Raw genomic sequence first — 27,401 nt, 5'->3', positions numbered from 1 at the left:
TGGGGGCCACCTTATAGCCACTACACTTTCAACCACCTTATACCCGCTGTACTATCAACCCGGTTCACGATCCCAGGGATCCTTGGTGCTGCAAAACAGCTTGTGTTATTGCAAGTGTTCATCACACAGTCTGGAAGAGACTCTGCTTTCTGTATGTGTGTGTGTGTGTACGTGTGTATTTGTTTGTGTTTGTGTACATTTTTGCATGGATAACGAAGCACTCAGCCAAAGGGATTGTTAATACCCTGAAACCACACTACAGGACGTGGATTGATGAAAGCACAATGCACACTAATGGATGCATGTGTGTTTTGATCAGAACATTAGGAGGGATGTTTGCTGACTGTTGATTGGATTACAGAGAGACAGGGGGCTCAGGAGTGATGTAGCTGTATTTATTCAGGCGTGAACTTGATATCTCTCCTTTTGTGTTGTCAGGTGATGTCACCTCTAGCAACCGCTGCTCTCGTTACCTTTAAACAATGAAGAGTTAAACAATTAAACAAGCGCAAATAAGAGGTGGATCACTGCTTTATCTAGTGCATGCAGTTTAAGTTAGGGGAGGTAGACATTTGACAAACACACACACACAAAGCCTAAACTATACGAACCCAAAAACTTTTCTGATTATTTGTAAAGGAAAAATAACTTTTAATTTCATCCTAACAGCTAATTACACCAATTAACAAGTGAACTATATGGATGGCATAATTATCTGCGCAGACAGCAGAGACATTCATGAGCAATTATTTACTGATATGCGACTGACGCAACACCGTTGCTAATTAGAGTAGCGGGAAAGATAACAAATGGTGATCTGACATCATCAAAGAACCCAAATGCTTTATTTTTTGACACCTTTGTACACAGGTACCCCCCCCCCCCCCCTCCCAGAGTTTGAGTGCAGCAATACAGAATCCAAAGGTGTTCCTCTGGTCTTTATAATAATAATAATATACTTTGTCAGACAGGTCTGAAATTAGTTTTGTGTCCATTTAGTTCCTCCATTGTGACTTAAAGGTCCCATGGCATGCTACTTTATGGATGCTTTAATATAAATATTAGTGGGCCCCTAACACAGTATTTGAAGACGTTCCCGAAATTCAGCTGTGGTGCAGATTTACAGCCACTACGAGCCAGTCGCACATTGCGCTTTCCCCAAACGCGCTGTTTCGGTGTCTGTAGCTTTAATGCAAATGAGGAGGAGAGAGGCGGGTCAAGGAGGAGGGTGGGGGTGTGGCCCTGAGCAGCTTGCGGCCACGGTACCATGCGCTCTGTTTACAGTGGATGTATTGCAATGGTGAGGTGCACACAGCCTTTGGCCGTGTTCTGTCATATTCTAGAACACTGGGTGCTCCGGCGGGAGTCCTGAAGCTCTATAACTAAATAATATCACATTATACATAGATATCTATATCATATAATATATATTATCATGGCCAAAAGCTGTGCGCCTCCAGACGATATTATGAATCACAAACGACTGCGTCGGGTTCTTTGACGTCCACATCAATCTGAAGATGAGACTGAACCACGACATGGAGCAGAAAGGGATTTTTGCCCGTGATTGTTTCCTGCTTGAGCCCCTCTTCTCGCTGCCGAGAAGAGGGGCTGCCGGTGAAAGTGAAATTTTCATGAGGGGCTGCCTCAGAAAGTGAAATTTTCATGCCATGGGATCTTTAACAACTTTCATCCACAGGGAGTGTCTACAGGGGTTAACCACGCCTGAGTCACCCCAGCTCCCAACGGTTCCTCCTTGATGACATGCAAAACAGTTGTGCTCCTTCGGAACCCGGCTACCTAAAAACGTGCTAAAGGTGGTTATTCATCAGGGCATTGGGGGTGGTAGTGGCTTCACTCATGCTGAACAAATCCCCCAAGAGAACTGTACAGACCACTGGGTATTCAATGGTATATATTGTAGTAAATGGACGGTGTTAACAGCCAGGAGCAGCCAAATGATCAGTGTGTTTTTAGACTGGGAGTTGTGGCTGGACGATGGCTGGTTTAAGAAGCCTCACCTGGGCCAAGTCAGACTGATTGGACTCTGGGGTTGGGTGGGGCTGCACACCTCTTGTGCATGGAGTGCACAGGCTTAACCAGCCATCTCCACATACACAGGGAGATATCCTACATGGCAGCATGTATCATTGTCTGCAATCTTGTATAAACTGGTCTTCCAACACCACCACCCTGCGTCCTTGTTTGGAGGAGCCGAGTTAACGCGTGGTAAGAGTGTGGTACCCGTTCAGAGTAAGCCACTATTCAGAAGATATTGGAAATATCGGGCAAGTCACTCAAAGTGTGTTCCACTCACGTGAACAGGAGCTAGGCTACTGCTAACCCAGCGAACACCCCTTCTCGAAAAACTGTCTGAATCTGGGCAAGACAGGCAAACGCCAATTTGCAGATACCTCGGCGTATCCCTTTAAAGCTTAACACTCGGGATTATGATGCTTTAAATACCAAAAGCCTATTATGTGTGGCAACCCCGTGGTACAGAAGAGAGGCCATTGTTAGTTAAGTTTGAATGGATTTAATTAAAGGGTTCTGTTTATTATTATTGAAAACCCCAAAGTTGAGGCTCACTTTAAAGACGTTGATCTTTTAGAAAATATTTTTCCCAATTACCCTTAGAAATTCATCATTTTACAGAGATAACCATAAGGTCAGATGAAACTGCAATTATACTGTAGAAATAATTGACATTTGTCTAGAGTTCATTAAAGTTGCATTTGTTATTTATACGTTATTTCATTAAGTCTCCGCTCAAAGTTAAGTTCAAGTCCCGCTGGGCTGCTTTACTTTGGTAAAGGTTATTCTACATGCTGCGAACGCCATTGTTTAATGTTAAGCTAACATGGTTTCTGTATGTTCTCGTCAATAGTGAGTTAGTTTCCATGGTGGATTTGGAGAGAAGCCTTCAGATGAAACGGCAGCAAGAGAGCCCCTTTTGTTCTCCCCGTCTTTCCAGGGAGTTATAACCGAATGTTATTGGAAAATTGCTCTTTCAAAGAGCAAAGCATTATCTTATGTGTGCCTGGCGACCCAGTAAAAGAAACCCACTTTTTAAATGTAGAATATATATTCACCATGTCTATCAATTTTCCTCTCTGTATGTTTACTGTACGTAAAGTTTTACTGTACACTAAGAAATTGAGCTTGGTTGCTTGAGCATGCTAACATGCTAATGCTAGCAAGGCTAATTAGCGAGCATGCCAGGTTTCAAGTCCCGGGGCTGCTTTGAAGCTGACTTGTGATTGATTGAACAATGGGGCTGATTGTTTTCTTCTCTTGCAAATTGTTGCGCCCCCCGTTGCAGAAGAGTTACTTTACTTTTTGCAGCTATTTTTACCAGAATCAAAAGGAAAGTAATTCAATAAGGTCGGGCAGTGTTAAGGAGTATGCAGACCTAATGGATGTGAGTCATTTGGGTTCACGGGTCAGTTTTCTGGATTTTATTCACGGTTTTCCAAAACTTTCAAGGTGCAGAAAATACTTTTCATGCAGACATGGGTCGTTGAGGCAAAAATAATCAGCATGTCAGATGAGGCCCAGATACCATACATCATATATATATATATATATATATATATATATATATATATATATATACCATATATACTATATATATATATATATATATATATATATATATATATATATATATATATATATATATATATACCATATATACTATATATATCATAAAACTTGGCTGTTAATGTTTGACAACGAAGTACAAGTTACAGCACTCCCTGTGGTCACAGTGGTTACCAAACCTTTTGGATACCTCCTTGCTTCCGTTCTACACATGCCTATTTAATTGATCTCAGGTGTTCATAACTGGAGTGGTTTATTTTAGTGTTTTTGGCCCCGTTGGCTTTCAATATTAAATGATAACAGCATAGATATTAATAAAAAAATCCTGCTTGGTCTCTAAAAGTAGGCTTGCACTGCACAGACATTTTTACATTGGTTTAGTTTTTACACCAAAAAAACTAATTACAGATAATGAGGCGGAAGAAAAATAATAAGAAACATGATAACAATAGTGTGGCTTTTCCACCTAACTAAGTCACTCAACATGGTTCTCAATATAACTCTTCTGGTCAGCAGTGTGTATGGGTGGTGTCTGCTGGATGGATTGGATGATAAGCTAATGGTGTGTCTTCTTTTAGTTTATTAAGACATCCATGTAGAATAGAGGTGATTGCAGTATACACATTAAAGAGGAATAATGATGGTCAAATGATTCCAGAAGAATGACCTGTGATAGGTGGACACGTGGATATCTGTCAGGACGACGATCTCTCCACTTCCTCCTTCTCACCGAGCAGAGAAGCAGCACTCCTGCTTACAGAATGTTTTTATAACATATATTAAGGAGGTTACATAGCAAGATAATCTGTTAATAATAATGCTGTTTTAACATGCGTGTACAATCACGGCGTTGTAACTTGACAGCAGGAAACACAAGCCTCCATCTCCCTTTCAAGACTGCATTTTGGCAATGCTCAAACCTTGAGCATTGATGTCCTTTAAAACACGGTGATGAGGATTACAATTATGACGATAAGGATGATGATGATGCCGGTAATCACACTGCAGATCGCTCCGTGCTCAACACATTTCAGACTAATTGCTTTCTAATTCGGGGTCTGCTTCAAAGCGAGGGCGACGCAGAGAGGCCCGACCGAGGAGTGAGAGAGTAGCCCTGAACTCCTTTATTTCCTTCTCCCTAGGTCGCCCTGCCAAACAAATGCCTTTGGCAAGCGTTTGCTCGCTCGCCATCCAGGCTCCTTGTCATCACCGTCTCTCCCGTCCGACATGGAGCGCTGCCCGGGTAAAGGAGATTAATACGAGTCTCTCTGCGGTGGTGGCGATAAAAGCCCTCTCTCGCCCGCTCACTTCCACTCACGCTCCATCTCCAAATGGATCTGTTGCAGTTTGGAGGAGATTAGATTAAATTTGTTGGTAATGTGATGCCGTTCTGTAAGCAGAGATGAATTACCATCTGCTACTCTCTTCCCCACTCTTTGTCTTTGCTGCCGTTTTTCTTTCGCCTGCCCGCTTCGCTTCTCCTCCTCTGCAGCCCGTCTGACCTGTTTTGGTTTTCATTCTCTCGTTCCCGCCCTGGAACCCTATACTGCGCTGATAAAGTTATCTCTGTGAGCGAGTGCTCATCTCCTCGAGTTTTTCACTGTCCTCTGAATACGCACTATAAGTGAAATCTGTCCTTCACCACGGCTGAACATAACATCACACGTACCCAAATAATAAATACATAGATGATGGGAACATGTTTCTGTTTGAATTTGTTGTAAAATGGTTACACCTTGAATTGTAACGTGATAAAATTGAACCCTTAGCTAGAGTTAGATTGAGCATAAACGTTATGAGGCGCAAGGCTACACACACTGTGGCTGTGTTATTTATCAGCGCTTCCAAAAAATGCACTTTGACATAACGAAAGAAACAGGACCTGAGTTTGGAGGAGAGTAAGCAGTGATGAAACCGCATTGTATAATATAATAATAAATTAAAATAAAAACAAAATGTTTACTGGTATTTTAAAGACATTCCAAGACGGTAAGGAAGTGGGGGGGTCCACCACGGTTGTCAGGAGGAAGGTGTGTTGTTGGCGGCGTCCAGGACTCTGGCACATCGCTTTTAGGTTCTCTGCTGTTTGCAGTTTCATTACCAGCTCACTCCCATGCATGAGGAGAGATGAGGAGAGATGCGGGGAGGAGGTGACTGCTTGGCAGAGATGAGAATATCAACGTCTTCCCATACTCCTGCTCCGTCCGTTCCTGCATAATTAAATGTTAAAAAACCACTTGTGATAGCTCAAGGTTTTCTGTCTCGCTCAGGTTTCAATCTTGATTTGGATTTCATTGGAGCTTCCTGTAAACTGAAGCCAAGGTCTCAGTGACTGGGAGGATTGAAGGTATTGGGTTAGCACGGTCGTATCAAGACCGAGAAAGACCTCATTTATGCTTTTTCAAATGTTTTTTTTTTTTAATAGCCTTTTTGCCTTTTGATGTTCAAGCCTGTGTATACGTATGTGTGTGTCTGAGTTTGTGTTTTTTTGTGTGTGTGTTTTTGTGTAACATTGCTAGGGCCTGTTTGTGTGTGCAGGCATGCTTTTTATTAGTGTGCACGTGCATGTTTGCCTGCGTGTGCGTGTGTGTGCGTGTCAACGTTGTGTGTGCCCATGCAGCGCCTCCAGAGAGACACCCAGATGGCTGTCCTCCTCGCCCCAGTGAGGGCGTTTATGCAGTTTAAACCTCTCCTTCCTTCCCTCGGAGCAGGACAGTGAGATGCTGAGTCACTATCCACTGATCTGATCCCCTTGGCCCGGCCGGCCCCCTGCAGGTGTCTCTGTCCTCTCGTCCTCCCGTCCCCCTTTCCTCAGCAGTCCCACCGGACCTTGCAGAACTCAACACAGCAAACCGGATTCCAGATGGTCCGCGAGGAGAGGGGAGCGTCGCCGTCGACCCCGTCTCCCGCCCTTAAGGTTACCATGACGGCATACTTTGTGTTGAGGAGGCGGGGCTGGAAAGTGAAGGAACTCTCTGCCATGACCTGCGTCGCACCAGGGGATACATTGAGGTGCTGCAGGCTGCAGTTCCTCTAAGTGAGACAGGTGGTGGTTGAGTTTTGCAGTTTTGCTGTAAGGGCTTTGACTGTACAACAGACCCCTAAAAGTGCTGAACGGAGCAGAATCTCTTTTCTATAATAAACATCCAGACAAGTCACATAAACATTAAACACTTATACCCATCCAGCATCGGAGATCAGACGCAGCACTATCAGCGCACGTCTCTATTTGAGCCTCCCCAGAAATATGGCGCAAGAAAACGCACGTCTCCAGCTCATTTCTAAATAATTAAGATCAAATTCAGCTTATGCCCCCCAGTGCTGCGTAATGATGGTCTGTGTACCCAACCACAAACGGGGGATAGCGTGTCCTGATGACTGCATCTCATCTCCCCTCAGAACACACACATCAATCCCTCCAACCTCCTCCAGCTACAGAGTTTCTTACTCGTATATTTCTCCTCAATGCTAATCGGAGCGGCACGGGTCTCAAGAGGTAGAGCAGGTTGGCTGGTAACCGGAAGGTTGCTAGTTCGATCCCTGGCTCCTTCAAGCTGAGTGTCAAGGTTAGGGTTAGGGTAGACACCTCACCCTAACTGCTAGTGACGAGCTGGCTGTCGCCTTGCATGGTTGACAATGTGAGGCAAGATTGTACAGCACTATGAGTGGCCACTGGTTAGAAAAGCACTGTATAAATGCAGTGCCTTTACCATTTAATGGTCCTGCGTTTCCAGGACAGGTCGTTCCGCGATGCTGAGTGGTGGCCGTTGCTACTCATTTCATCACCGCTCGTGAGTGGAATCTGACGCGACTCTGGTCACACCTCGGGCGAGGCGACAGTCTGTTGCTCGCTCGGCCGCCCTGGGGTTGCGAGGCGAGGTGGCGTGTTGCGGCGCTAAGCTAAGCTAACACGCCAACACGGCTGTTGCGTGTGTCTCACGGCATGAAAGGCCATGACTGGCACGTCGCGAGTTTGGAGTTTTTTTTCACCTCTGAAGAAAAAAATAAGGGGAGTGTGCCTCTATAAATGCTTTTTTGTAGTTTATTTATATGGGGATCTTAGGTTGCGATTGGAAGTTTATGTTGGTGCGTGCGTGCGTGTGCGTGTGTGCACTGGCCTTCCACAGACAAACCATGTAGGAACAGCCTCAACGTCCGAAAGGATTCCCAGCTGTTAAAGCAAACAGAGCAGCAGGTTCTGTTCCAATCATATCAAATGTTAGTCGATTTCTTCACAAAGATTCTTGGACATTACCAGCTCGAGAACGTTGGTTCTTCGTCTAACTAAAAACAAGCTTTCTTCCACAGACACCCAGGGTTATTTATACCCGTCTGGTGCTAAGATCTGTGCACACCTTCCATGGTGTCCCGTTATCAGCCGTGACGGCAGAGAGGAGAGGCGTGGCGCATGCCTGATTGTAAGTGAGAGACAAAGAATGGCGCAGACTTTTCAAAGCATAGACCTGTGACTCTGGGTGTTGATCAGCAGTAATCACACCGAAATAGATCTTGAATTTAAAAAAAATAAAAAAAGTTACGAAACAAGCACGTTCTACTTTGCTTCAGGTGTGTTAACAAAGTTCTCGACAGTAGTACGAGCCAGGAATTAGTTTGACATTAAAACCACTTTAATTCTCTTTTAATTCCAAAAACACTTGACAGTGACCATGAGTGAACCAATGGATACCGAGTGGTATCATAATGACTGCAATGTTGTCATACACCATTTTTTTCTTTTTTGCATGCCGGTCAAATTTTCTAACACACTAATAGAAATGAGCAGGGCTGGAATCTCCTCTGATTCCCTACAGATGGCTGTGCTCTGCTTAGTGAGAAGGAGATAGGGAAGATGAGTGTTCAGGTTTGGGCCAGAGAAGCTTGGGCAGAGCTGGCTAAACACAGCTGTAATGCGTTGATCTAATTACTGACCTGCATGGACACAGCTGCTGGCAGAGCTGCTGGCTCCTTCTAAAGAGATGCTCCTGTTCACTGCAGGCCCCTATCCCTTCCGTATGGTGTTAACAATGATAAACATATACAGTATCACGCTTAGACAATGATAAACATATACAGTATCACGCTTAGACAATGATACACGTATACAGTATCATGCTTAGACAATGATAAACGTATACAGTATCATGCTTAGACAATGATAAACGTATACAGTATCATGCTTAGACAATGATAAATGTATACAGTATCATGCTTAGAAAATGATATACATATACAGTATCATATGCAGACAATGCATACCATGCAGTATGATTCCTGGAAAATCGACAGTCTACATACAAGTCCACACACACACACACACACACACACACACACACACACACACACACGCACGTTTGTTACTCAGGGGACAGATGACAGCGGCAACATCTGGGGCACCACTTTCCTCCAAGGGCTCTTGACCATGTGGGGACAGAACACACACACACACACACACACACACACACACTGAAAACGTGGAACAGTTTTAAAGAAGTTTGTGGTTAATATGGCAAGTGGCTCTGCTGTAGAGTCTGCAGCACTGGGTCCAGATTCTGTTTACATCGCCTCCTGAACACCAGAATGGTCACGTGTGTTTAACAGAAACCTCACCAACACGATGAGGTTATGAAGAGAGGAGAAAGAATAGCTCTGCAGACGGTCCCAACGATCTGCATGTAAAGATCATTGTAGCATCGATCACACGTCCTTAGCCAAAACAATAGCTGTTGTCCCAGCCGACAGGCCCTTTGTGCTGGCAAATGGCACGCTTGCCAGGGCGGGGGTGACGAGTATCGGCGGGCGCAGGAGAAAGCAATCAGCGGGGAGCTCAGCTCAGAGCCGCTAAGTGGCCGAGCCGCTGATGTTCCCCGTGTCATGGGTGATGTTTTAAGTGAGGCTCTTTCGGTGTCCATTATAGTAGCGTGTAATGAAAATGTCCCGCGTATCACCACACCACACAGAAAGCAAATTATATCGCCCAACCCGGAACCCCCCCCCCCCTCACCAGGGCCCCAGACTCCAAACTATTTCTGCACACACCAACACCCGGCTAAACTTTTACCTCTCAGTGCGCTTACGTCTCTGTGTGTCGTCTCTGACCCCACCACCAAACATCGTCTGCTTTCTGTTCCACAGATTTACACCTTCCTCCCCGCCCCCCTCCCTATCTCTTACCCCCTGTGGATCAATGGAGGTGCGGTAAGGCAGAGCTGGATAATCTGACAATCTTGGCAGACATTATTGGCCCTGGCTGGAAGGCAGGTGCCTTAATCTCCAGTAACCGGCAGTTATTACTGAATACATCTTCTTAAAATGGAGTAGGTAATGGCCCATGGTGCTTTGGGTGCCCATCTAAGCTTCCTATTAGAGCTTAATGTGATTTACACTGCTGGCAAAAGAGAATGGTTTCCCCGAGACGACAGGGGAACTAAATCGGAAAGTGGAAAAGTGCTGATATTTATATGGTCGGATGAGAGGCAGGGTTATTTGTGTGTGTGCGTGTGTGTCTTTGAGTGTGTGTGTGTGTGTGTGTGCGTGTGCGTGTGTGTGTGTTGGAAAGAGGGAGAGAGAGAGACATAGGTTGAATTAACTCGTAGAGCAATTAAAAATAAATGTGAGATTCCAGTCTGTATGATCTGTGTGAAAGTGGACCCTGCAAATTGATTTTGTCACATTTGTCAAGTGTGGTATATTTCTCGGGCTTTGCGACTCTGGGAGCTTTTCCACACTTCACACACACAGATTAGAGTTCCTAGCAGATGGCATGAAGCTCTTCAGTTCAAATAGTATATTTAAGTTTCCATCAGCGGCTACTCTCAATCTCGTTATTGTTTCTACGGTACAGTACAGAGTAGAGTAAATCGGGCATGTCTTTTGGTTCTGCAACATTAGGGTGAGGGTTGAGCCTGACCCTTAGCCTATTCAATAATATATATAAAAAATACCTGAGTTAACATGAACACATTAACTTAGTTGACATGAACACCATCAGCAAATACACACTAGGCTACACACTAGGCTACACAACAGTGCGGGCAAGTAACGTGAATATCATTCAATGACAACCAAACCTTAAACATAAAGCCCCTCAGATCCGTGTGTTGATGAAGCCAATGGCTGAGGGGATAAAGCGTGTATCTGTCAGAGGCTGCGTCCTGCTGGGAGTCGCCCACCACACAGGGGGCTGGGAGTCTGCCGGATTGGCCTTGATGTCCGCTGCTCACCTGGTGAAGGTGAGAGAGATCATGGAGGCTCAACACCAAGGATCTGGCTCGCGTTCGTCCGGCTCTTCAGTTCAAACAGACTCAATGGAAAAAGGAATCAAACACCTTCATTAGCGTTTGATCCATATTCACTTTTCTCACCTTCGGATTTCCTTTCTTACATGTCTATGTTTTCGTCCAAGTTCAATTGATCATCAATCAAAGTCTCCGATCTAACTGTGATTCAGAGCCTTTATCTCACAGTGTAGATGAATGGCAGTATTTGCAGGTTAAAGCCGCTGACGATGAATCCATAAGCCCGTCCACCACCTCTTTAGGTAGTTTCAACAGCAGATGTGAAGGGAAATGTGACATGAGGCAGTGATTTCTCCAAGCAGAGATCACCTTGAGCTGTCTGATCTTCTCCTCTTACTTATCCAGTATTCATTAACTCTGAGGTATATGAGACACGGCAGAGAGGTCATGTCTCTGTCTGACAAAAAGGAACCTTTTGTGTGCATTATTGGTGTTAATAAACGACATCAGTGAAACCACCCTATTTATACTTTTTGTTTCAATGAATTGTTGTGTAATCGATAATGATAGCTCAAAGATTGCACCACCTCAGACCCACTCATTCAATGTAGAATAAATCAATACTCATGTTTGATCGTCTTCAAAAGGAGTTCACGGCTTTGAAATATAGACCAAGTTTTAGCTGTAGAGATGGCATGTCAACAGAATTTAACAGCACACCGTTTTGGGTTGGCACTGTTATGCCAACAAGTTTGTTTCCATTTAATTAGACAGATGATGTGACTGGCATACCGGCACAATGTACAGTAAAAAGAAACAAAGACAAAGCTATATTGGATCAGCCCAAACATAGAAATGCCCATGAAAACCTGTCAGCGATACTGGCATCGCTGTAGTCAGTGGCGGTTTTAGGCACGGGCGCTCCGGGCAGTCGCCCGGAGCGCCATTCTTTCATGACACGTTGGGGCGCCACGATCAGTTAAAAAAAAAAAAAATCATCTGCGCCACCTTTCTATGATGTATCATAACATTGTGTGGTGAATTGGCATATTGGCACCCCTTATGGCTGCAGGCGCACCTGCTTTTTGAGAAGGTGCCGTGCACAGACGGACTAAAACTCCCACCCCCCCCCACCTCTCAAAAAGATTATCGCCTGGGGCATAACTGGACATGAAACTGTAGTTCTAAATCAGGTAGTTAGCCAAGGAATGGTAGACGATATTTAAACTGTATTGTGGGTATTTTATTGATATTTCATCCCTGTATCTAAAAATAATCCAAACACTTTCAAAGAACATATAGATTATTTTTCTATAGAGCTAAAATATGAACTTTACAAAAGTGTTGCGGACCCGGACCATTTCCTGACTCAACCGCTAATATCCATAGCCCAGTCACAATCATTTTATAAATTAAAATGCCAACAATTTTTTATTCCTGTATTTACTCTTTCTTCCATGAGTTGGATCTTTTCAGCAGGGACGTGGCCCCCCACCCACCCTCCCAGCGGGGGCTGTAACTGCAAGTGAAAAACGTTTTCTGAACAAATCAATACCTTTTTTTTTTGGAGTAAAACTTTATCATACAACATGGTTATCATTAAATTATTGACATCCACCGTTTTTATATTTATCATATTATTTCATTTTGGAACATTGTGTAGGCTGACGTATGACGCACAACGCAGCGCACGCAATGCGCGAAAGATCGATAGAGCTAAGTTGCATCATGAGAAGCGAATTTCAGATTTTTAAAATACCAGCCCCAAAAAAAACAAACTTCAAAACAGCAGCCAGACAGCCGACTCCCTGCCAGCGGCCCCCTGTCCCTCCACCACCCCTGAGGGGGGCAGTTCAGAGCAGCTATGAAGCGGAGAAAAAGACTGTAGCAACGCTAACCCCCTTTCGGTCAATCCTATGTTGGATTAATCCCTTCACCCACTAACCCTGTTGGTGAAGAGCCCTGCCAGCCAAAGGAGTTCCCAGCCATGCGCTCCGGAAATGAAACGTATTCATTTATTTTTACGTTAAGTTGAACTTCTCTAATGTGACGTTAGTTATAATAAGTACAATTTCTAGGCTTTGACCCCTCAGCCATAGCAGCAAAAACATCGTAGTGTGGGTGTGTGTGTGTCTGTTATAGTTAAGCTCAAGTGCCTCGTTCTGTCGCTACCCGTATAGCGTAGCTGTGACTCTGTCAATAATAAATCGTCTTCTGATTAGAAATAAACCTGCATTCCGTGTGTGATCTGTCCATAGCTGAATCTGGTAGGCTACTATGCTGCTTTGACATTAAGCATGTTGGTGTTAAACATGTCTGTTGTAGTTTAAAACATTCTAACACTGGTGTAAAATGTAGCCGGCCATATAACTACGAAAACCATGAATGTTGCGCAGCATTTATTATGACGTCATCATATTGACTTTCTCTCAGCATCCCCGACTCGGACTGACTTCCCGCGTCCCTGCTTTTCAGTGCTCCAGATGAGGAGCAAAGCGAGGAGCGAGTTTCCAAAGTACCTGAATTTACTTTTCATCATTTATCCCATCTCATCCGTCCAATCAGGACATCAGCCAGTCGATTAGTCTCCCCTGAGTCAGACATGAAGGACGATCCTGCAGCTTTTTTCCTCATTAAGTCTCCATTAGCTAGAATGTAATGGATTTCTAATGAAGGAGGCGGGAGAGGCAAACGCATGAACACGTACAAGACATGCTCCACTTGACCTCCTGACCTGCAGAGACGCGCGCTAATCACCGCCTCGAACCGTGACTGTCACCACCCTTGTCCTTCCTCAGACCGTCACTCACTTCCCTTTTCTCCATCATACCGTACACAGCTACTCTTTCATTTCCACTGTTTTAGTGTTTGACAATGATTCTTTACACCATTGCCTTTCTTGTATTTTGCAGCTTGGTGACGAGGTTAAAGAGTGTCAAACTCATTCGACTACAAAATATGTCGTGACTCTGAAATTATGTAAGACGAGGAAAAATAAGAGGGTAATTTAGCTAGCGAGGCGGTGAACACAGGGTTTTAACGTTGCTACATGGGTAATTGAATGCAACGTTTTGGTAGTGTTTCTACCGCTTAATAACTAACCTCATTTCCCACGGCATGAGACCAATTATGAACACTGCAATTACACCGCTTTTATCTCAGCAAGCATTTATTTTTCAAGGAGTAGAGCCCGGGAATTCTCCAAAAGGTCACTTGTCATTTAGTTACAAGGCAGCTCCGATTCAACAATGAGCATTGAAGTAGAACTTAAATTGCACATTTTAAATGAGGATGGAGAGAAACAAAGAGGACAGAAAAAGGACAGAAGCAACAGTTGCTACAGAATGAAGATGCGCGCCAATTCAATTAAAATCGATATAGAAAATTAAGTCATTGAAGAAATACAAGAATAAAACACAGAAGATAACATTGACTCTCCAAAGGTCACAAAAATACAAATCGTTAGGTTGTCGTTTGTCGCTGTCCTTATCGCCAATGGTAGAACAGTTCATTAACCCACAGAAGTCACCGTGATATTCAGTCTTCTTCCAGAAAAGTATGGATTATCACAAAGTGAGTATTACATTATCTTTTCAAATTCAATAAGCCATAAGTCTCTCACCATATTCGTGTGTTTGTGTGTGTATGCAACACGTGTGTGTTTGTGTGCGCACCTGCGCGTACGTTGATGTGCACTCGCGCGAATGTGTTTGTGTTAGTATTTGTGCCTGCGTGTGTGCGTTATTGTGTGTGCATGATGTTGTGTGCGTGTGTTGGGCCGTGTGTCCCTACATCATTATTTCTGTAGCGTAAACTTGGGGCAGGTAGCTTGGCTCTGGAGACAGAGCTAAAGTCCTTGTCGTCCAGCTTTTTGATGAGGGGGGGATGCTTGGCTCTTTTCAAGATGAAAGGCGAACCAATAATTGGAACAGGTGCACAGGCCAAAATAAAGAGAGATTGAGAGACAGCAATAATGAGTGCCCGCAATGAACTCGCACAGCAAATAAAGGTCTAATACACAGGCACGGCAAAGTGAGTGAAATACATACAAGTAAAAAACATGGCAAATAAACCCAAGATCAAAGGTAGATAAGCAGAGTCAAGAATTAAATTAACTTTTATGTTGTATTCTTTTCAAGCTCACCTACAGTGCTGTAATAAAAAAGAACAGACGAAGAGTAGCCTCCATTTTCCCATCATCATGGACCATACTGTACACCTACAATATCACAAGCATTTCCCCATAGGACCCCATATGTCTACAGGAGGAGGTGACATTAGAAATGTATTGTGTGTCATTGTGTGTGACACGTTTCTGAACGCACACACACAAATAAATTCCCCCTCAGGGACATCAACCACACACAAACATACACACACACAGACACACACATTGTTTGATTCATATACTCACATGCTCAAACATAATCATAGAAGTGCACAAACATCATAAAGAATGATTCGGCGCTTGTGAAATAAGATGTTGACTTTATTGCCCTGCTAGACATCTGTTTCGCACCCGGTCAGTGGCCTGTGTAAAAAGAGAGACAGACAACCTAATACACTTTATTTCAACCACATACCTTGGAAACACGAGTAAGAAGGTAAATAAAATTATTATTAATGTTATTTTCCATTGTGCCTCATTAAAGAAGCATGGAGTGCGCCCACATTTCCCTCATTGTTTCAATCATCCTGCACACAATGCGAGTGTTTGCCTGTTGTCAGGCCGCACTGCATACCTCATTATTTCCCCGGTGATGAGAAAAAGAGGCCTTTCTTCGTAGCAATGGGAGTCACGTGTCCTCAGCAGCAGCAGAGGAAGCAGCAGCAGCAGCAGAGGAAGCAGCAGCAGCATACGGAGCAAATGTGTGATGGGCGAGAGGGATAATTTGCCAAGGTCAACCACTGGAGGAGTGGCTGGTGTTCATTGCTGGCCTCCAAAGGACTCCCACGCTTCATTACCCCCATGATTGTCAGACTTGTTGTTTTCTGCCACTCTGATGAATTTCTTCCCAAGGAGCTATTAACGGTTGGAACACCAGCGTCTATTTGTTATACACACTGCTGTGGCTGCACGCATGTCCACATGGGATGAACACACACACACATACAGACACAAACACTGGCACACACACACACACACACACACACACACACATACACACACACACACACACACACACACACACACACACACACACACAAAACCTCACAAACCAAAATAATCATCATGTCTGGCAATCTGGTCTTCTTTTCCCATCATAGATCATCTCTAATTCCCTGCCGTTTCCCTGGACATCGAAGGCACTAATAGGAAAGAGAAACATGCAAATGAGATGTGTAAAGTTGTGTGGGGAAGGGGGAGAAGAGGATGGGTGTGCGCACGCCTGTGTATGTGTCTGTGTCTGTGTGAGATTCTGTATGTGTGTTTGTGTTTGCATTTATGTGTGTGTGGCTGTTTGGACTGTGTGTGTTCCTGTGTGCACGTGTGTATGTCTGTGTGCGAGATAAGGATCATAATGCAGTTGGCAGTCCGACAGACAATTCCCAAGCAGGTCTGCTCCTCCGCTGATTGGCTGAGAGGAGGAAGAAGGCCCTAAAGCTGGACTCCCGCCAGACACGTGGAGCCTAGAGGGTTCGTAACTTCCGGTATGGGCCCGACCTGCACCAAAAGCACATGGATAGAGAGGTGCTTATTGACACTGCCTCTATGGGGTCACTAGGTATCACACCGATGACTCTGTCTCCTTCTGATCACATGATCTCGTTCTGATCAAGTGCTGTCATCCTGATCGCATGATTTCAGAGAGAGCAAAGTTGGAGAAGAGATGTGGAGTGGAGTGTGCGTGGTTGCGTGTGTGGGTGCGTTTGTGCGTTTGTGTGTGTGTGTGTGTGTGTGGGGGGGGGGGTGATAGGGTATCGGGGGGGAAAAGCCAGGTTGTGAAAAAAAAAGGTTGGTCTAAATAAATGGCTTGTGAAAAGAGCTGACGTAGTTGTAACTAAGGGAACGGCTGTGCATTTAATGATCTAGTGAGCGCTCGGATTTGTGAGCATATGTGCTGCAGCAGAAGTTGCATGGCATTATTCCCTTTTCTTTCACCTAGGGTGTTTGTGTACTACAGCAAGAAAACATTCAATACATCGTTTTCATTCAGACAATCACACGACGGTGTGAGAGAGATACATGAACATATTAGAAGAGGGCTTTGTGTGTGTTTATCAACCGCCTCACTCGAGCATGTGTGTGCGTCTGAATGTGTGAGTCGCAGCAAAACACTTTATCCGAATATTTTTTTTATGATGGTTTTACTTTTTTTCCGCGCCAGGCCTCAACTGTCCTGGAGCCAGCACTTTACGGTTAAAATCAAGTGTCTTGCTTTTTAAACTTTAAACTAAACACTCTGGTCTGAATCCTGGGATCCATGACCCCCCCCCCCCCCCCCCCCCCGCGCCTCACAGCAGGGGACCTCCCCCCCAGAGTCCATCTCAAATCGTTCCCCAGCACCCTCTGCCCTCCAGCCTGCCTCTCCCAAAACCACTCTCTCTGTGCTCGGCTTGTTTTCCTGTCCCCGTCTCTCCCGGCGGCCACCCGCCCTGCTTGACGCCTCTACAGAGGAAAGATGGGACCAGGTCATCAAAAGTCCCTCCCCGGTGCTTTGACTCAAAGGCGTGGATTGGACGTTTAGTGCAGATCACAGCAAACGCGCCAAATCGGCGGGTTAGCTGCTGAAACACGAACGGCTTTACACACCAGACATCTTCCACTTTGGTCCACTTTGCGGTGTCAGACAGCAGGAGGGCGGTGGGGGGAAAATACGGTCTAGTCTAGGGTTGGATGGTGGGACTTCGAGGGACAAAGAGGAAGTCAAGAGCATGTGACGAGTGGTGCTATTTTAGTCCTGTAACCCAATCTATAAACGATTATGTGAGTTTTGGGGGCCACCCTGGGATCCTGGGGCGACAGAGGCATCCATCTTCCAGGGCGATTCTCAAGTTGTTCTCCTCGGCCACTCGGCTAGAATCTCATTCCGTCTCACTCATAATCCATTTGGAGGGAGATTGCTCTCGTTTCCTGGAAAGGTACTCTACGCTACAGGTCGGCCGGCCCAAATGTGCTCACTGGACAATTAAAATAGATCCGTTTTTTATGTACGATAATGGTTATTTGAGGCATAGTACATTTTCCAAGATTGCACCCTGAATATATTTACTTATCTCCCTTCCACCCAATGTGTGTGGGTGGTTGTGGGTAGTGAGTATTTGTCATTGAATGTATTTTGCATGGTTGCTGATGAGTTTAAATAGTATTATCATTCATGAACACTATCCAAGTCAGTTGGTATCGTACTCATTAGCAATCCCAGACAGTACTTAACCCCCGGAAGCTTGTGTTTGATTGTGTTTGTGCTTTTCACCATTTTATGTAACAGGAAAATGGCTGTGTGAATGTTTTCACAAAGAAAGAAAGACCACTTGTTTATTTTACAGTTGCAGCAGTCCTTATTTATGGTTCTGTGCTATCTTTGGAATCATTATACATGTTGTATCACAGCTCTTCTGTGAAAGACGTGACGCCAAAAGAGAGTGTATGTGTGCGTGCACATGTGTGCATTCACGCGTAAGCGTGTGTGTGTGCGTGCATGTGTGTGTCTATGTGTATGCATGTGTGCGTTCACGTGTAAGTGTGCTTGCATGTATGTCTGTGCGTGTGTGCGTTCACGTGTCAGTATGTGTGCGTGCGTTCACGTGTGTACATGTGTGAGTGTGTGTGTGAGTGTGCACTAACCACTTATGTATTATTCTCTCCAGCAGATGTCATCTCCAGAAGACAGAGTCGGGTTCTAGGAGAGAGAGGTGGGGCCGTCAGCAGATGATGATGGAGCAGCTTCTGTTTGGCAGCGTCTTAGGACAGCAGAAAGGAAACGAGGGTGAGAGACACAAACGCTCACTCATTAAAAAAGGGGGAAGAAAAAGGAAACATTATTCCCCCCTGCCAGGGTCCCAAGATAAAAAGGTTCAGCGCTTTCTTTGGCTGTTGATCAAAACTGAGGCGCAGCAGTTTCCTATGCTCTCTCTCTCTCTCTCTCTTTCTTTCTTTTCCTCTCTGTCTCTCTCTCTCTATTTCTCTCTCTCTCTCCCTTTCACACTTTCTCTCTCTCTGCCTCTCACACTTTCCCTCTCTCTCTCTATCCCTCTCTCTCTCACACTTTCTCTCTCTCTCACTTTTTCTCTCTCTCTTTTCCCTCTCTCTCTCTCTCCCCCTCCCTCAGTGCTCTCTCGCCCCTTGCTGCCTCTTAGGAGAGAGCATCCCGCTGACTCAGCAGCTGGGAGGAGGAGAAGCTGCTTTTGGCTCTTTTGTTTGATGACTCCTCTTGTCCCACTCTTTTAGGATCTGAGTGCATTTCACTTTTCCTTTTCGTTTTCCACTGCGATGTGTATATATCTGAGTGTGTGTCTTTGTGTGTTTCTATATGTATGAGTGTGTGTGTTCCCCCTTTCCAAGAATCAGTCAATCTGCTGGCAGTTCATTAGTCTGACTGATCGCCACGGCGTTGACACCCTCCAGCCCTTAAAGGTCAAGGAAAGGTCATGCCCGTGCCCCGCCCTGTTTCTCCCTGATATCCCAAGCGCGTCTCTGTTTGCCCTCCAGATGCCCCTCCCCCTTCAGCCTCACTCTGTCCTCCATCACTCGGGCGGGGTGGGGGGGGGGGGTGTAAGGTCAGATAGGCACGATATTGACAGAGCACGCCTGGTTAACACCCCCAGACTGTGTGTGTGGAGATTATCCGTAGGAGAGGGATGGTCGCAGCTCCCATCCCATCTGCAGCACAACGGCCCTGGAATGAAGAGTAAAGAGACGCACTTAACCCCCAACCCCCTCGGTGGCTGTGAGTGATCGCAGACACAGGAAACGTGTTGTTGTCCGGGGTATTAATTAGACAGGAATTAGTGTGCCCGTGCTTTAGCGGGGATCTAAAAGAAAAAAAGAACAGGACTTTCTGGATGGAAGTGTGCAGAGGGAAGCACTAAAGCTCCAGTAGTGTCTGGGGCGCGCGTACCAGCCCTTTAAATCCCAGGTTCCACTGTTAAATGTTTTATTAAATTGTCTCTTTATGTTCAGTTTTTAATGGATTCATTATGGAGGACAGTACAATGACATGGTGTCTGGGTGTTCATGTGGTCACAGGGAATATCAGCTTCGTTACGATCGGGTACAAAGAACACAGATGGGAGGCTACTCCTGATTTTTATGTTTATTAATACAAAATAATCAATATGACGCTGTAACATGAAGTCTGTGTAATCTGTGGTGATTGTGTAGTGTAGCTGTGGGAAAGTTGAAGGATGGAACACAAGACAAAGATCGAACATAAAACCAACCAAAAACCCCACCTGCCTGTGTGAAGAGAGACTGATCTCCCACCTAACACCTAAACTTAACCGTCTCATCATTATACCTCAACTCAACCATCACTCAAGGGTAGGATGTTTTCACAAATATGTAAATACCGTCTTTGACCTTAACTGACTAAAGAAACTTATAATTTGGACAAATGGTATCCTAAAATGTTGATTTATTGGTTGACGTCAACAACAGCAACTCTTCTATTCACAGTAACAGAAAAGCACATGTTTGTCCCTGGCAATAGAATGTGTTTATTATAAAACAGAAATGTCCTTATTTACATCCTCCTGTCTCTCCTAGAGTCACACTTTTAATAAACCTTGGAACAGAAAAATGCTGAAAGAGTAACAAAGATCCCTTTACCTCAGGCATGTATCGAATAAACATCACGAAAAACAAATAAAAACAGAGAAAGAAAACAAACTGTTTTTATAGCAATTCCGACTCAAAGAGGAATTCAGAGCGGTCTTCAATTCACCAATGTTGAAAGTTATCAAAATGTGTTTGAGTGCCAGTAAAAACACAACAAGATTATAGTTTGCCTACAAACACATAATTATCTGATCAGTTGCTTGTCTAGGTATTCTAAATAGGTGTTAACCTGTCAGTGGCGAATCGTTGGTAGCAAAATATCGTAATTCTGTATTCTGATAAATCAAAAGTGTGTTCCCCTCACATAAACAAGAGCTAGGCTACAGTAACGCTGCAAGACAATGGAAATGGCTAACGGAGAGAAAATGCTTATCCAGCAAACTCCCCTTATGTACACAGAATGATGAACTTGGAATTACACATCTTCAACTACACATATCTCTGTGTGTCCCTTTAAAACCAACCTTGGTTTCGGTTTCACTGACAAAACCTTAAGGCTACAGACTTCTATCTACATTAAACATAAAACATTTCTCTCAGCAGTCACCACGGTGTACCATTGGTGTACCTGTACAACTCTATAACCTCAAATCTTAAAGTTACCGAACTACCAATGTGTAAATGTTCGCTCAACACTTCATGTCCTGATACATAGGAGCATGGCGGAGCATCCTGCTGAAAGGACATCATCTTTGAAGAGGAAAACTTTGATGGAAGTGAGGTTGGTTTGCAAAATTCAATCGTAGGAATTAATTGGCAAGTCTTGAACACATCTAAAAGCTTCAGGAGCCACCAGGAAGGAGACACTCAACGTGGTGCTCTGTACCCAGTCTGAACTTCCCTTTATTGAGCCATAGGTTCGCGACCAGCGCCGCACCGTGCGGCACCGTGCGGCAGTTTGACGACCCGGGCGGCAGTTTGACGACCCGGGCCTTGTGCTGAGCAGACCTTGACCTGCTGAGTGCTGAGGAGACCGTCTACACAAGGTCCTTCAGAGCGTCTGGCCGTGGCCCTCACCTGAGTGACCTCTTTATCCTCTGACAGCCAGAGAGAGAGAGTGGCTGTCAGAGAGAGGCAGAGTTGAGTCTGTGCTTGATTGAGAGAGAGAGCGATAGATAGAGGGAGAGAGGGGGGGGTATATACTCAGATAATGGATGACAAAATGAGAGTGTTCAACATCAATTTTTTTTTTTGTGAGGTTTTTAGAGAAAAATGCAGCGAGGGCAAGTGTGGCTGGACAGCTGGGTGGGTAGGGTGAGGGGGGATTGAGGCCTCTGAACAGAGACCTCTGTACAAACAGAATCTAGGAACACACAGACCCACGGCAAGTCATCCGTATGTATAGAAGTTTGTCCAATTTCAAAATGCACCTCTTTTGAGAGCGCGTGATTTGTGTGTGTGACGTAGGGCTGAAGAACTCGCTTTGCCCCTGAAAAGTTCACCCCCTGACAGCGTGCCGATGATGTCAAACCACATCTCTAATCCTGGCGTCGTCCAAGCAGAGGAGCATCCAAACAATAGATCGCTCCGCCGCCACGGCAGCGATTGACTCCGGTATGAACCCCGCGAATGGCTTCTAATCCGGGGCCCTCGAGGCTCTGACATTTCTGTGACATTTTAGCACCGCTCCGCCTTTTCAGTCACCTCGCATTACTAAGCTGAACGCAGAAACCTCATCCGGAGCCGTCCGTGAGCATCAGGACGGCGCTTTCATCTCACCTCATGAGTGCACGGTCAAAGAGAGAAGGAGCGACGAGAACAAAGACGACAAAGCCATCCGGTTGTAGGTGAGCATTTCTGTCGACCACGTCTGCAAGCCAATTAGGAGATCTGTGAGTTGAGGAGTAAACAGGAGGAAATGTTGTTCTCCTTCATCTTAGTCCTGGCCTGGCCGACCTCGCCGTCTCCGTATCGCTCATCACTCACTATTTTTCTCTTTTTCTTTAAACGAGCCATGTGGCGGAACGGAAGGAACAAACCTTTGAAACCATTACTCAACAGCCAATTTATTCATTGTACTATCACAGTCCTCTGGCAATAGGATATACAATATCTAATATATATAAGTATTTCCTTCAAGTGGAAATTCTATTTAAAGAAGGGCCGCTCATTTAATTTCATTGTTTGTCGTGCTGTTTTTATCATCCATGAATATTTATGCTGATAGAACGGACACATCGTACCTAGAGAGGTTAGACCAGCGCTCTGTAATTAATGGCACAGCTGCTCTAAGAATAAGGCATGATGGAGGATGTGTTGGTATAGGACTGATGAAGTACAGGTAATCGATCAATAATCAATGAGATTGCTGCCCACTCGTACAAGCTTGCAATAGACGCATGTCCAGATATTATTGGAAATATAGGAAATTAAGGCTATCTGTAGTCATACAGTATATGGATAATGCATGTATGAATATAAGATATTTATGATGCTTGCATGTATGAATGTTATTTTTATTGTAATTCTGTATATTCAAGTAGGCAGAACAGTATATGCATGTAAGTAGATATATTGCAATACATGGATAATTCATGTATGCATATAAGTTTATTTATTTATGATGCATGTATGTATGAATGTTATTTTTATTGTAATTCTGTATATTCATGTAGGCTAACATCCATATTATTATTATGAGAGAAGGGAATGTAAAAATATTACTCTTCAGCTTTTGCATTGAGGCTCATTAATGTAAAATTGCACACAGTGAGTAATTATCTATTGAAGTTTTTATTTTCAGAAGCTACTAGTATCGCACCAGCCAATTACCTTTTGGAATTGACTTCATCCATTAGATGGTGAAAAGCAAACCACAGTAGCTGAGATTAATAATAATGAAAAGAAAACACAAAAAAATACAAAGAAACAGACGTCAATTTTGTGTGCATGCGTGTGTGTGTATGTGTGTGTATATTTGTTTTCATGTTTGTTTTTGCCAGTGTGTGCGTGTTTGTGTATATGCATCTGTGTGTGTTTGTGTGTGTGTGTGTGTGTGTGTGTGTGCGCGCGTGCTCAACCAGTCCCATCCAACACGTTTATTTGCTCTGGCGTCCCCGTGCCTGACAGCCAGTCTCTCCCTGTGATGCTATGCAGAAACATCTCCGAGACAACCCCTTCATCAACCCGTGGCCTTTTGTCTCACGGTCAATCAAGCGCATTATCCCCCGGATGGAGAATAGGGGGTAATTATCCGCCACGTCAATACCCACACAACTCATTGCTGTGCGGGGAGACATCCACCACGAGCGCTCCTCTGAAGCCCTCTGGTCCGCCCCGGCAGTATGACCTAAGAACCACTCTTCACTAGAATTGTTCTGATACCGATACCAGTATCGGGAATTCATCCGATCCTGCCTGAAATGCAGTATCGGGTATCAGCGAGTGCATACGACTATGCGCCGATCCGATACCATCACGTGACTAGCTCATTTACTACACAGGCAGAGAACATCACAAACGCCGCAGTGTTTACCAACATCTCTACCAAAGACCCACTCTTCACCCACTCCAGTGTCCAGGTGATGTAAAAAAATCTGCGCAGAATCGAAGTGCCAGCCCTCTACAACAGAGAACAACGCTTTGCCTTTTAAACCGGGGGGACGATCACAGGGGAGGGGAACAGGCTGCACTCCGGCGCTGGGGCCGCCGTCAGAGGAAGCCGTGTGTCATGTGCTGCTCCGGGGAGATGGAGGTTTGAAGTCGCGTGTGTTCGCACTGCGCTGACAGGGCTGCCGATTTCCCCTGAGGAGCAGCGAGTGATTCACCTCATCCCCCAGCCTCTTCAATCACCCACACCGTTGGTTCAGGGGGCCTTTTTCATGGTCATTAGGGCACGTGTGTGTGCGCTTCAAATGTGCATCCCTCTGTGTTTGTTTGTTTGTTTGTTTGTTTGTATTTGTGTGTGGTGGTGTGTGCGGGTCGGGGGTATGTATGTGTGTAAATATGTTTTTTGCCAATTGTGGGTATGAGGGTGTACGTGTGTGTGTGTGTGTATGTGTGCATGTGTGGCTATGGGTGTGGGTGTTTTTGTGTGTTTGTGTACGTGTGTCTGTGTAGGTGTATGTGCATGCATATTTGTATGTGTTTGTGTATGTGTCTATGTGTTCTTGTGTGTGTGTGTGTGTGTGTGTGTGTATGTGTATTTGAATGTGTGTGTGTACACACCGGATTTGAGAGAACCAAGCAGTTTATCTTAAGCATGTTTTTGTTTAAATTTGCGAGGACCTTTAGTGAGCCGTTGATGTGGAGGTCTTTTATCTCGCGGAGGCAGCCCCGGATTAGGGAGCTCTCTGTTTTCATTATTTCTGTTTTCCTAATGTCTTTTTCATTCATCTTATTTTATGATTTGCTGTCATTTTTTTTTTCTTTTCATGTCAGCGTTTCCTCTATGGTAAATGCATTTTGTTCCTTTTTTTTGGTATATTTGCTATTGTGGCAGTACAAAAGCATAAGTAAATCATTATTATCAGACTCCTGTGTACACACACCGGAGACGTGTGTGAGGTATTGCTTTTTCACAGCCGTACTGTTGAGGAGGAAGGGAGCTATCCAACCCTCAGGTTGGTAAAGGACAATTGTATGGTAAACGGACTGCATTTTGCGCTTTTCCCACCAGTGGACGTTCAAAGTGCTGTACATTATTGCTTGACGTTCAACCATTCAAGCACACATTCACACACCCACGGTGGTCACAACCATGCAAAGGCGAGCTCGTCAGGAGCAGTCAGGGTGAGGCATCTCGCTCAGGGACACCTCGACACACAGCTAGGAGGAGCCGGGGATCGAACTAGCAACTTTTTCAGTTACCAGCCAATCCGCTCTACCACCTGAGCCACATGCGGTCACAATTCTGCTGTTCATACTGCAGAGCGGTAACGTCTGTGCAATTCTTAGTATGACATCCGTCTACGATAGTAAAAGCAGAACTTTGTATCACTCATCGCTCAGTATCATCATTTCTGATTTCAGCGGTTATTATGAAATATGTCATCATCCAAACTAATCTTCCTCCTGGCAGGATGGACCATAATGCCGCTGCCAAGTCAAGGCTGGTCATTTCATGTCATAAAAAGATCCTTTCGTAAGTTATAAAAGTAATAAGTGTCAAAAGCAATAAAGTCCAACATGTTATGAATCAATTTCTAATATCATTTAAAAAGAGTTTTTAATTTGGCCAGATCCATCATTCTCTTTGTTTGCCAGGTGACAGGTCTTTCCAATATCCACCGCTCTCATTTAAAAATGAATTGAAGTAGCGACCTCCGCACTTTTGACCATGGGGGTCTCAGCTCAACTGCTTGTGTTATTTACAAAACAAGCAGAGATTTGTCTCCTGGTTCTAGTGTCTCCCTCTGTACGCTCTCCCTTTCAGGGTGTATACAAAATGAACAGGGGAGGAGCTGCTTCCATTAATACTTAAAACGTTAACCATTGTTTTATTTGAGCGGTTCTCAAGGTGAATTCTAAGTAGTCTACCGGCGGCGTCTGCTATCAAGCCCACCACACGGGGGGCCGGATGAGACATTAAGTAGCGTAAAACGACCTGCCACCTCCTGTAGATAATTACAACACTCCTGGTCCAGAGTGCTGCTACGTGCGGCCATTTGGTTTGTTCCTCTTTCAGTGTTAGAAAACAACAATACTGAAGTTTCCCAGGAACCAGAATGTCTCCAGGGAGCCCGTTTATTGAAGACTCTCTCCCCGGCAGCGCATGGAGGTATATATGTTTAAGGTGGGCAGCGAGAGAGAGAGTGAGAGTGAGAGCGTGAGTTCATGTGTCTCTGTGGGTTGAGTTACCCAAACCACTAGGCACCCGTACCCCTGGTTAGAGAGAGAGCATAATAAAGAAAGAGTGACAGAGAGAAAGACACTCACACACAGAGAGAGAGACACAGAGAGGGCGAGAGAGAGCGATGCAAGGTGGTGTGTTGAGCAGGGCTGAATTCTAAATGAAGGCACATTAACTGCTGCATTAATAATGACCTGGGAGAGGTGCGTGGGCTCCAGTTCCAACAGGTGTTCAAGGCTTTGATGGAAATATTAAACTGCAGTGGGAGACTCACACACGTGTGTGTGTGTGTGGGAATACATGCTTGTGTGAGAATACATGACTGCACTAAGTACGTGTGGGTCAGTATTGCGTATGTGCGTGCGTGCGTGCGTGGGTGGACAGACGGACGGGTGCATTGGACACAGTAACAGTCGGGAATCAATTCTGGGAGATTCCCCGGGAACGCGCCACACAGGAAGGTGTTCTTCGGGAACACATGATGGCCCAACAGCTAATACAAACACTCCCATCCACGGTGGTCATCGCCATGGCAACCGAGCAAAACAATTTGGGTACCCGCAACCGTAAGATTGGGGGGGGTGGTGTTGCTGATATTATGCCTCTTTTCCAGCTCAGTTATGGCTCGCGTTTCCACTGCCGACAGTACCCTTATGGTTAGATAGCCGCGGCAGCTACGTAAGCATCGTGACCTCATAGCAGCCCGACACAGTGGAGCCCGCTAATAAATCCAATGAAAAAGAAGAACGCGCACAATGAACAAAGAGTAACAATATAGGACATTTTCTTCAATAAACGAAGCTTTTGTCCAGAAATACCTCACGGGTAATGTGTTTGTTTGCTGGTATCCCCCTGTCGCACGGAAGTGCGATTCTGTCGATTAATCAACGGACGGCGTGTGTAGCTCCAACTTGCCGGCACCCTTTCAGGCGTCTCATTACCCCAACAGAGGAGTACTGCAAAATGAGAATGGCTCAATACGGCTCAGTCC

Source organism: Pollachius pollachius, assembly GCF_949987615.1.
Source record: "Pollachius pollachius genome assembly, chromosome: 5".
NCBI classification, from domain to species: domain Eukaryota; kingdom Metazoa; phylum Chordata; class Actinopteri; order Gadiformes; family Gadidae; genus Pollachius; species Pollachius pollachius.
The sequence above is the reverse complement of the archived record's forward strand: the minus strand, read 5'-3'. Positions refer to the sequence as shown.